Genomic DNA, 10,429 nt, shown 5'->3' with positions numbered 1-10,429 from the left:
TTCCACCTGCCGGCTCGACGTCTTCTCCGTCCTCCTCTTCGTCATCCTCACCTTCGTCGCTGGAGGCAATCTCCTCCGCCGAGTCCTCGCCCACCGCCGGGCTCAGCCCGAACCACTCCTCCGGCTGAGCAACACCGTCATCATCGATTTCGGGTGCGAAAACGCTGATGTCGGTGCACTCGGCGATCGTCGAAGCTCGCTGGGCGATAGCCGGCCTCACCTCCTCCAGCTCCGCGTCGGCCTCCATCCGCCAAGTGCGCAGCTGGTCCAGGCTCAGCCCAGGGTACCAAGCCCGAACGAACTCCAACGCCCGCCCGGCTCCGAGGCGGGCCGCCGACGCCTTCCAAGCCTCAAAGCGACCAACTGCGACCTCCAGCCAGTCGGCAGTTCGGCATGGGGCGCGGGGGATCGTCTCGCCGGGCCAGAGGGCGGCCAACACTTGCGCCCCGGCATGTTGGAGCCGGCGAAGCATCCGATGAGCCGGCTGCAACCGCGCCTGGATAGCCAGGAGCTGCTCCTCAAGTGTCCGGTTCGCATCCGGCGCGATGTTGGCTCCCGCCTGTCGACGCGCCTCGCGATGGGCCTCAATGCTTTGGGCGGCGAAGACGGAGTAGCCGGGGAAGTAGTCTGCACCAAAAACAAGCAACAGCTCAAGAATCAAAGACATGGGGCCGCCTTCCCCTCACTGGCTGCCACCCACGCCGGTTCTCGGAAGGCGGTCCGACTTTAGCCCTCATGAGAAGGCCGACTCCAAGAAGCCGGCCATGAGAAGGCCGACTCCAAGAAGCCGGCTCCCCATAAAGCGGTCCAGACCGTACCCACAAAAGTTTGCACCCACCTAACGGCGGTGCGATGGGGCGTGGCTACAGAAGAGCCTGCCACCCCTGAATCCCGGAGCACGCCTGGCACAGTGCGCCGTACGGGGTAGGCATGACCCGTCCGGCGCAGCACTGTTGCCATGTTGACCCTGGCATCACCCACGACGGGCCGCCAGCGTGGCCCACAGGCGGTGGGCCCCTTTGAGCAGAGAGACGCCCGAAGGCGGCCACGCCTCCAACCAGTCGGCCCAAGACAGAGCCGGCTCCATGCAGTTGGCTTGCCGCCTCCCTCGAAGAAGACGCCCCATTAAGGAGACAAGACGCGGTAAGGCTACAGCGATCGCCTGACAGGCAGCGGTACTGTAGCCACGCTTACCACGATGAAGCTCACGTCAACAAGATGAAGCCACAGTAACCAGCCGCCGACCAGGCCCTGGACAGTGGGGCCTGCCTGTCGACCAAGGGGCCGGCAGCCGGCGGGCCCCAGTAGCCGGCGCAGAAGCCGGCGAGTGCAGTCACAGACGGCTGGGCCCCGCGCCCAGTCGGATTACCATTGTACCCCTGGGGGGGTAGGCCTATATAAACCCCCCGGAGCACCCATGCAAAGGGTTCGACCCCCCGCTAGTTCTAGACACCACACAGGGAGTAGAAGCAGGCTAGCCGTGCCCTTCTTCCTCCTCCCCCCCCAAACAGCTCAAGGAGCGTTGTGTAGCTACTTGATTCATCTAGTGAGCATGCGGAGACCCCGCAGAGCAGCAGTAGGGGTGTTATCTCCACGGAGAGCCCCGAAGCTGGGTAAGATCCGCCGGCGTGCATGTCTTCGCCTTATCCCGCTTCCAGGCACCGGCGATGTCTTACTGGTTCCCACAATGATAAGCCACCCGTTGGCATATGTCGCAACTACCACCCGACAATGTGACAGTAATACTGGTATGTATGTATCCCTGTTGTCTTGTCTTGTAATGCAGCTAGTGATGCTATTGACTATAATGCAGCCCTTGATTGATGAACTGAATGTTCTATTATGGGAGGATGGTGTTGAGACATATGATGCTGCAACTAAAAAAAATTCCAGATGTATGCATGCTTGTTGTGGACCATTAGTGACTACCCAGCTTACACAATGCGGAGTGGTTGGAGCACAAAAGGCAAGCTAGCATGCCCGTATTGCCACAAACATACGGATTTTTTATAGATCAAGTATGGTCGAAAGCATTGCTACATGGGACACCGACGTTTTCTGCCCAGGACCCACAAATGGCGTCGAAACAAGTGTTTGTTCAACAACAAGGCAGATAATAGAGAAGCTCCAGTGGCACTTACAGGTGAACAAGTTCTGTGGGAACTTGATAGCATTCAGCATGCACCATTTGGACGGTCAAATAAGAGAAAGCGACCGGAAACTAGTAGTTGGCATAACTGGCGGAAGAAAAGTGTGTTTTTCTAGCTCCCATATTGGAAGAACTTGCTCGTTAGGCACAATTTGAATGTTATGCACATCGAGAAGAACATTTGTGACAGCATTGTGGGGACTTTGCTTGAGATGGATAAGAAATCAAAGGATGGTGTGAAGGCTCGTCTTGATTTACAGGACCTGAAATTAAGGAAGGACCAACAGACAAAGCCTGGTAAGCATAAGTATGACATAAAGAAAGGTTGCTATACTTTAAAAAAGGAAGAAAATATAATGCTTTCAAGTTTCTGCAGAGCATTAAGATGCCTGATGGCTATGCTTCACACATTAAGCGATGTGTAGTCCTCGATCAGTGCAAGATTAGTGGACTCAAAACTCATGACTGTCATGTTATATTTCAGAAACTTCTTCCTATTGCATTGCACAAGCTTTTGCTAGAGAATGTTGTTAACCCATTGCTTCAGCTAAGTAAATTCTTTTCTGATTTATGCTCCAAAGAGTTAAGGGATGAAGATTTGGAGAGGTTGAGAAAAACAATTCCAGAAACTCGATGTCAGCTTGAGATGATCTTTCCACCAGCATTCTTTGATATTATGATGCATCTCCCAATTTATCTTGCTGAAGAGGCCCGATTGGGAGGGCCTATCTTGTACAGATGGATGTATCCAATTGAGCGATACTTGCGTACGCTCAAAGGATATGTGCGTAACAAGGCTCAACCAGAAGGTTCTATTGTAGAGGGGTACATACTTGAAGAGTGCATGACTTTTTGCAGTCGATTCATTGATGGAATGCCTACCAAGCGAAGTCAGTCCAAACGTCATGAAGACGGAGGTACAGATCAATCACCAACAGGGATTAGCATAATGAGTACAGTTGATTACTCCAAGAAAGGTTTTGTTTGTGAATCATTGTCTTTGGCTGATATTAATCAAATGAGGCATTTCATAATAACAAACTGTGAGGAAACCGCGCCATGGATTGAGTAAGGATACTTATATTTTTATTTCACATCATGATATGCTTTAATACTTTCATGTTCAACTAACAATAATTTCTCTTTGAAGTGAACATCTTGAGGAGCTCATAAGGAACAATTCTCCTAATCCTAAAAAGCAGCACAAGGAAGAGTTTGTTGGTTGGTTTGAGAGACGGGTAATTTTCTTTCGCATTTTCACTAATGTTCCTTGTAATAACGTACCAACGTTGTACAATACACTCACACATATTCTATTCCATGAAATAGATCACAGAACTCCACAATGATGGGAAGGTCAGCAATCTTATTTATGCACTAGCTAAAGGACCTGATCACCTAGCTCGAGTATACAACCGTACAGTTCTGAATGGATATTTCTTTCGGAATTCCTATATAGAGCAGGACTTGAGTACCCAAAATAGTGGCATCATAGTCAAGGGCGATGCAAACACAGGAAATATTGATTATTACGGGGTGATCAAGAAAATCATATTTCTTGACTTTCCTCATGATAAAGAGGTTGTTCTATTCTAGTGTGACTGGTTTGATGTGCCTCCTGCGAACAGAACTGAGAGTAAGGGGTATAAGAAGGACAAATATGGAATTATTGACCTTGACACTACTCTACACCAATTCCAGGGAGACCCTTACATTCTAGGCCTCCAAGCTCAACGGGTTTTCTATGTGAGAGATGTGAAGAACCCTGATTGGGCAGCTATTATTAAAATGAATCCACGAAATTTGTTTGCTCCTTCTATTTTAAATGGTGTAGGCCTTGATGAAGCTGTTGAAGCCGATGAGGGTGGTGAGGCAGATGTACTGGATGTCGTCGATGCAGAAATTACAATGCCAAAAATTACAGTACCTGAAGAAATCACTAGTTGGTGTAGAAATGATGACGAAGGATCCAACATTGATGTTTCAGTCATAGAAAATATAAAACCTATTGAGTTTGATGATGTCCAATTCGAATCTGATGATGATACAAATGATGATGAGGCTTACGTAAATGATGGTCATGTTGCTCCTTTGGGACAAGAAGAATTGGATGGTGACTAGGGGTTCTTTGTATAGTTTTTAATTTCTTGGTAAGGTGTTTTTCACATGTGTAAGCCATGAGTATAAGTTCCTGAACTGTTATGATGCTTACCTATGAGAAATATCTCTCCTGAAGTTTAATCTGATATAAAACAAGTTGAAACAAGGGCATGCCTGCATAGTGTCATATGTTGTGGCAAATGGGAATAAGAACTAGTGCCCAGCACTAACAATTTGGTGATGAAGAGAAGAGTAGTTGTTGTTCTTTTAGTGTTGTTTCTATTTTCCTTTTAAAAGTGATGCTATGTACACACTGTTGCTATGAACTTATGGTCTTTTAGTGTTTTTTCTATTTTCACTACTCTGCCTTGAACTTATGGTCTTTTGTGTGAACAATCTATACAAGTATAGCTGCTGAAACTTGTGTGTTGTCATTTTGAAACATTTGTTATATATCTCGCTGAGATGGTTTGTTAAATCCTACTAAAATCTTGTGTCATATGTCCTTGTATATATCTTGATGTAGTGTTGTTGATCTACTGATGAATTCTTGCTGAAAATTAGTCTGGGATACAACTGTTATGCTGCTCAATTGGTGGCTGAAGAGCTGTTCAAATGAAGCCTGGGAGTGTTTCAAAATAGCTAGTATGCAGCCTTGCACAATTTCTCTACTTAACACATAAAATTTTATATTGAATCTCCTTTTTTATTAACAGCACACATAAATACATCACATCAAGCAAGATACAGAAAAATTAGGAAGAGAATGTGTGGTGCTCATTTCTCATGACTCACCTTTGTGAGAAGGGCATTGAGCTTGCTGTCTTTCGGGTGCCGAGCACGACCTTCTACCGGAGGAGGTCAGTAGGGTGAGTGGAGGAGACCCTGGCGGTGCAAGAAACCCTAAAGTGAAGGGCATCCGCGAGTGTGCAACGCTTCACACACACGTAAGCAAGCATTCCTCCAAGTTGTGGTACCACTGATGTCCACTTTGCAAGATATGTGACTAAAATGCAACTTAGGTGCAAGTTGTTGTATAATGTGTTAATATCTCTGTAAACTAGTACGCCCCTTTAATCAGATCCTGCGAAGTAGTATAATAAATAAAGGAAAAAATCAGGAGCGCGGTAGAGAATATCGTTGCAATATCATGCTCCTTTTGGCAACACTAGAGGATTGTTGCATTATGTTGTATGTATTACCATGGATGCTCAATTTGTCGCAATATGTAATAGTTATTGAAACGCAACAAAGGTGAGGCAAAAAGTCGCCCTATTACAACCAATACATGCTTTGTCGCAATAGTATTTGTGACTAGCACCACATGTCAAAGGTGTTGCAATAGTATCTATGTACTTTGTTGCAATACCTAGCCTTTTTTGTAACAAGATGACCAATTCACGCAACGGGGCATGACTGTCGCAATATCACTACCATATTACAATGACGATGCAGCTTGTGGCAATACATGGCTTCTATTGCAACAAAACGAGTACTTAGCGCGATGAAACAAAATTGTGGCAATATGTAGATCCTATTACCACGAACTGGAACTTTGTGGAAATATAGCATTTTATTGCAACAAAAGATAGTTGTAGCAATAATTTGTGTTGCAATAGACCGAAATCCTTGTAGTGCATGTTCTTCAGATCTTCTTCACCATACAGATGTGACAGGATTGCCCAGGTGCGACCGAAGACTTGATGGAGGTAGTAGTGGTTTTTCTTCACTGCATTGTGTGTGGCAGTCATGTTGTGAAGAAGTGAACCAAACTGACGCTTAACCCATTTGTGATTTCGATCCACCTTCTGGTGAAGACTAAGCAGAAGTTCACGGTCTGTCATCACGCGCGGAGCAGTGGCTTGAGGAGTGGACTTGGGAGCATTGGCAGAGTCATGTGTGGCAGAGTCATCATTGGTGGAATAAGATGCAGCTTTGCGAAACTGACCATCCAATGGACGAATGCCTTCATCAATTACAGCTGGTGCCTTACCCTTTCCATCAACTGAGGAATATGTCTGCTTGAGGACTTCAATTGGGGGCAAGTAGCTGAGATGATTCTGGAAATCTGCTTTGTAGTTGAGTGAAGACCTTGTCCTGAGGAATCTCATGATCCAAGGTGCATAAGGCTTCAGCTCAAACGGAGACAGTGCAACATTGGCCATAGTCCTCATGAAGAAATCATGATAATTGACAGGAATGCCATGAACGATGTTGAATACCAGATTCTTCATGATGCCAACAATTTCCTCATCAGATGAGTCGTGACCTTTGATAGGACCGATTGTCCTCGTAAGAATACGATAGACAGTTCTGGGCACGTACCACAATTCCTTCACGAGGAATTTGGTTCTTGGTGCTTGACCTGGTTTCAAAGGTTTCATCAGCACTTGCATGTAATGATGTGTGAGCTCAGGTTCACTGTAGATGCAACGAGCTTCTTCAAGGGGAGGACTGAGTGGTAGAGCATGAAGCAATTCAGAGGCTGGTGTAGTGTAGTGAGTGTTTTCAGACATCCAGTCCAGCACCCATGAATTCACATCTTCAGCATCTCCGGTGATGTGCAGCGTTGCATAGAATTGAAGAATCAGTTCTTCATTCCAATCGCAGATGTTAGAGCAGAAGTTGAGCAGTCCAGCGTCGTGAAGAACACTGAGGACTGGTGCGAAGCACGACAGAGATTCCATATCCATGTGAGGAATATGCTCATGGTAGAAAATCTTCTCCTTGTTGAACAGCACTGAGAAATAGAAATTGGCTTGACTAGTAGTCCAGAAACGCCTCTTCCTAATGCAAGCAGAGTCATATGGGTTGTAATCTTCGAAGAATATGTGCTCGCCGAAGAAATCATCAGCCTTGAACTTTTGCTTGCGTGAGAATGGATCCTTTGGCTTCGGCAGAGGAGTGTGAGTGAGTTGCATCATGACCTTGGGAATCTCAATCGCAGGTTCTTCAGGCTAAGGAATTTCTGGTTCCTCCTCAGTGGCAGTCTGCGTCGTTGGTTGTTCAGTAGCAGCAGTTTCTTCAGCGCTAGTGGCTGGATTTTCCTCATGGACAGATGCAGTGGGTTGAGTTTCTTCAGAGCCCATGTGAACAGTTTGTGTGGGGGACTGAGGAATTTGCTGTAAAGGGGTGAACATTGGACAGTTTGGATGCTGACTTTCCCAGAATTCATCACTGATTACGGGGGTGGAGCAGCCAATGTCCACATCTTCATCTTCCATTTCTTCAAATGCCAGCCTCTTCAGCTATGAACGGAGGCATAGGCGAGGAGATGATAGGTGTTGAAGGGATCGCATCCACTTCAATTTCTTCATCCAACGGTTCATACGAAGCAGCAGAATGAGTTGCTTCATCAGATCCGCTGGGGATCACATATTCTTCATCAAAAGGAACAAGGTCCTTTGATGGCCTGGTTGAGATGGGAACAGCATCAATCGGATGTGCAAATAAACTTGTCATAGGCTTCATTTTCTTCGGAGCTGAAGAATCTGAAGCAGCTGATGCTTTCCTTTTCTTCACTGCAGCATGCTCTGCAGCCTTGGTCTTCTTCACATCTGATGCAGATGGAAGGATTGGAGTTGAAGTTGGTGCAGGAGCAGCTGAGGAATCTGGTTGATTTTCTTCAGGCACAACTGATGCAGTTGCCCTGAGTTCTTCAGTTTCTTTAGGCGGACCACTAGTGGGTGCCCTGGCAATTTCTTCAGCGGCTGGAATGCAGTCATCAGCCCTGAAACTCACATTTTCTTCAGCAGCCTGATTGTCATCAGCGGTGCTGGCATTTTCTTCAGTAGGCTGAGTAGATGCTTCAGCCTGAGGAATTCCCTGTTGCGTTGGGGCAGCAACATTTGAAGTGAACTTTTCAGTTATCTTTACAAATCGAACTTTGGCTCCTTGCCAATCAGCATAGTAGGCTTTGAAGTCATCGCTGAGGGTTTTGATTTCAGATTGGATTTTTACAAGTTCATCAGTTGTCATAGTGACAACGTTGTTCTTTAGAAATTTCTCCTTCTTGTACTGCGCTTTCTTGATCTGCCTGACCTTCTCAAATTTCCACTTTTCTTCTTGAATGAAGTGGGTCAGCATGTGACTTTCGCCAGGAGTCAGCTTGAAGTCAGGAAAGGGAGTTTTGGGGTCCTTGTGCCAATCATCAATGTAGTCGAGGATCAGCTTGGGATCCAAAAGCAGTGGCACCTCTGATCCTTTGGTTCTAGCGGCCCTGACTTGCCTGTCTCTGATGATTTCTGCAAGTTCATCATCATCAGCTTCGTCTTCATCAGACGGCACTTGGAAAGCGACTTGCTTCTTTTGAGGACTTGGGCGTGGACCTCGTCCAGTGGTGGCCTTTGTCTTCAGTAGTGAGGGGCCAGCTGAGGAACTTAGTGCAGCTGAGGAACTAGCTGAGACACCTGAGGCAATGGAGATGCCGGCAGTCCTTTGGCACAAAGCGAGATGCATAGGTGCTGAGGATTTGATCGGAACAGCTGAAGACTTTGGCGGAGGAGCTGAGGACTTTGGAGGAACAGGAGCAGCATGAGGAATTGGCCGTGAGGGCTTTGATGATTCTGGCCGTGAGGGCATTGCTGAGGAACTTGGCCTTGAGGGCATTATTGGTGAAGCACTTGGCTTGCGCGCAGGCTTCTTTGACATAGCCTTCTTTGGCTTGACAGCAAAGGCCTCAACAGAGTCTTCATTAAATTTCCTCACTGCTTCTCTGGCTTGCTTAGCCAACTTGGCTTGGCGCTTGGTCCATTCATCAGGATAGTCCTCACCGTGCTTGAGGCTGGTGGGATCTGCTATTTGGCCAGGTGCCAGTGGTGCTCTTGGGCATGGAGGATTGAGTGCGAATTTCTTCATGTACTTAGGAGTGACATATCTATACTCCCTCCATTCTCTTGCCCATCTCCTCTCTATCTTCTGAATGCGCACTTTGCGCTCATTCTTGGTTTCCTCAGTAGGTGTGCAGTACCCAGCATATATGTCATCAGGGATTTCAAACGCTGTATTTACCTCAGGCCTCTTTCCTCCCTTCTGTGGCCTTTTACCATCAGCCATTTTCTTCAGTTGAGGAATTTGAACAATTGAATTCTTTGAAGAAGTATGCAACTTTTCTTCGAGGAACGCTGCAAATGAGTTAAGTTGATGAGAACCTAGTGATTCAGCAGCTGACATGTGTACCTGTGAACATAGTATAGTTGCGAGGAATTTGGAGAGGTCATATGCGTTCTCAGAAGGTTTTTCAAAAAGAACAAGTTTGAGGAATTTGATCAGATGAGTCTTGAAGATTTTCACTAAGCGTTCTTTGTCTTAGGTTCCAGAGTTGTATAGATCGAAGATCCACACAATTGAGGAATCTTGAAGAAAAATGATGCTTAGAGAAATGAATTAAGAACAGATGAATTTGTGAGGTGTTCAGTGTGTGAAGATATGAAGAAAAACACTTTTGAAGATTTTGTAGATAATCATTCGAATCAACGAGGGCAGTAAAAGTAACTTTTATTTACCCTGGACGAAGAACACGACGAACTGGAGTGAGGAGATGTGAAGTTCATCTGTGCAGATCTTCCACGCCCTAACTTGGCGGAGGAAGACGGCTACGGCGGTGGCGGAGTGAAGATGTCCGCGGTCGGCGCGAGTACGTCGGCTACGAGGTCGAGGCAGTGAAGCTCTTCCTCACCGGCGGCGATGAAGTAGCGGCGGCGCTACGGTTTGAGAAGCTCGAGCTGGATAGAGAGGTCGAGCGGAGTAAAAGAAGTGAGGAAGGGAAGGAGGGGTATTTATAGCCACGGTGAAAAACTGCTCGCCCTAAGAAATTGGACGAACGTGCCCCTGACCCTTCTCATTCGCATGACATGTGTCACCCACGTAGTGAGAGGTGGAGATCGTGTTAGATCGTGGGTGAGTGGATAAGTGTATCGTGGGATGCGGAACGGTTTGAGCGGCAAAGCCGAAAATTTAGATAAGATAGATTTTAAAGTTCCGTTCGCAATTTCTTCAGCTGACAAGGACACAGTGAAGATTTTGAACGAGTTTCAAATAGAACGCACATGAAGAATTTGTGAATAGATTGGGTTGAGTAAAGCATAGAGGGGAAGGGTCCGATCATATTCACTTAGCAGAAAACCAACTTGAAGAAATAGCAATAAGTGAATGCTGTAGAGGACATAAACTCATATATAT

General features: G+C 46.5%; 1 pseudogene; it reads left to right on the top strand.

The window, feature by feature from the left end:
- The first annotated feature begins 2,795 nt into the window (after positions 1-2,795).
- LOC147991602 (uncharacterized) lies at positions 2,796-3,974 on the top strand (annotated as a pseudogene).
- Positions 3,975-10,429: the final 6,455 nt, after the last annotated feature.

Source organism: Triticum urartu, chromosome 1A, assembly GCF_056163025.1.
Source record: "Triticum urartu cultivar PI428250 chromosome 1A, HENAU_Tu73, whole genome shotgun sequence".
NCBI lineage: Eukaryota > Viridiplantae > Streptophyta > Magnoliopsida > Poales > Poaceae > Triticum > Triticum urartu.
The sequence above is the reverse complement of the archived record's forward strand: the minus strand, read 5'-3'. Positions and strand labels throughout refer to the sequence as shown.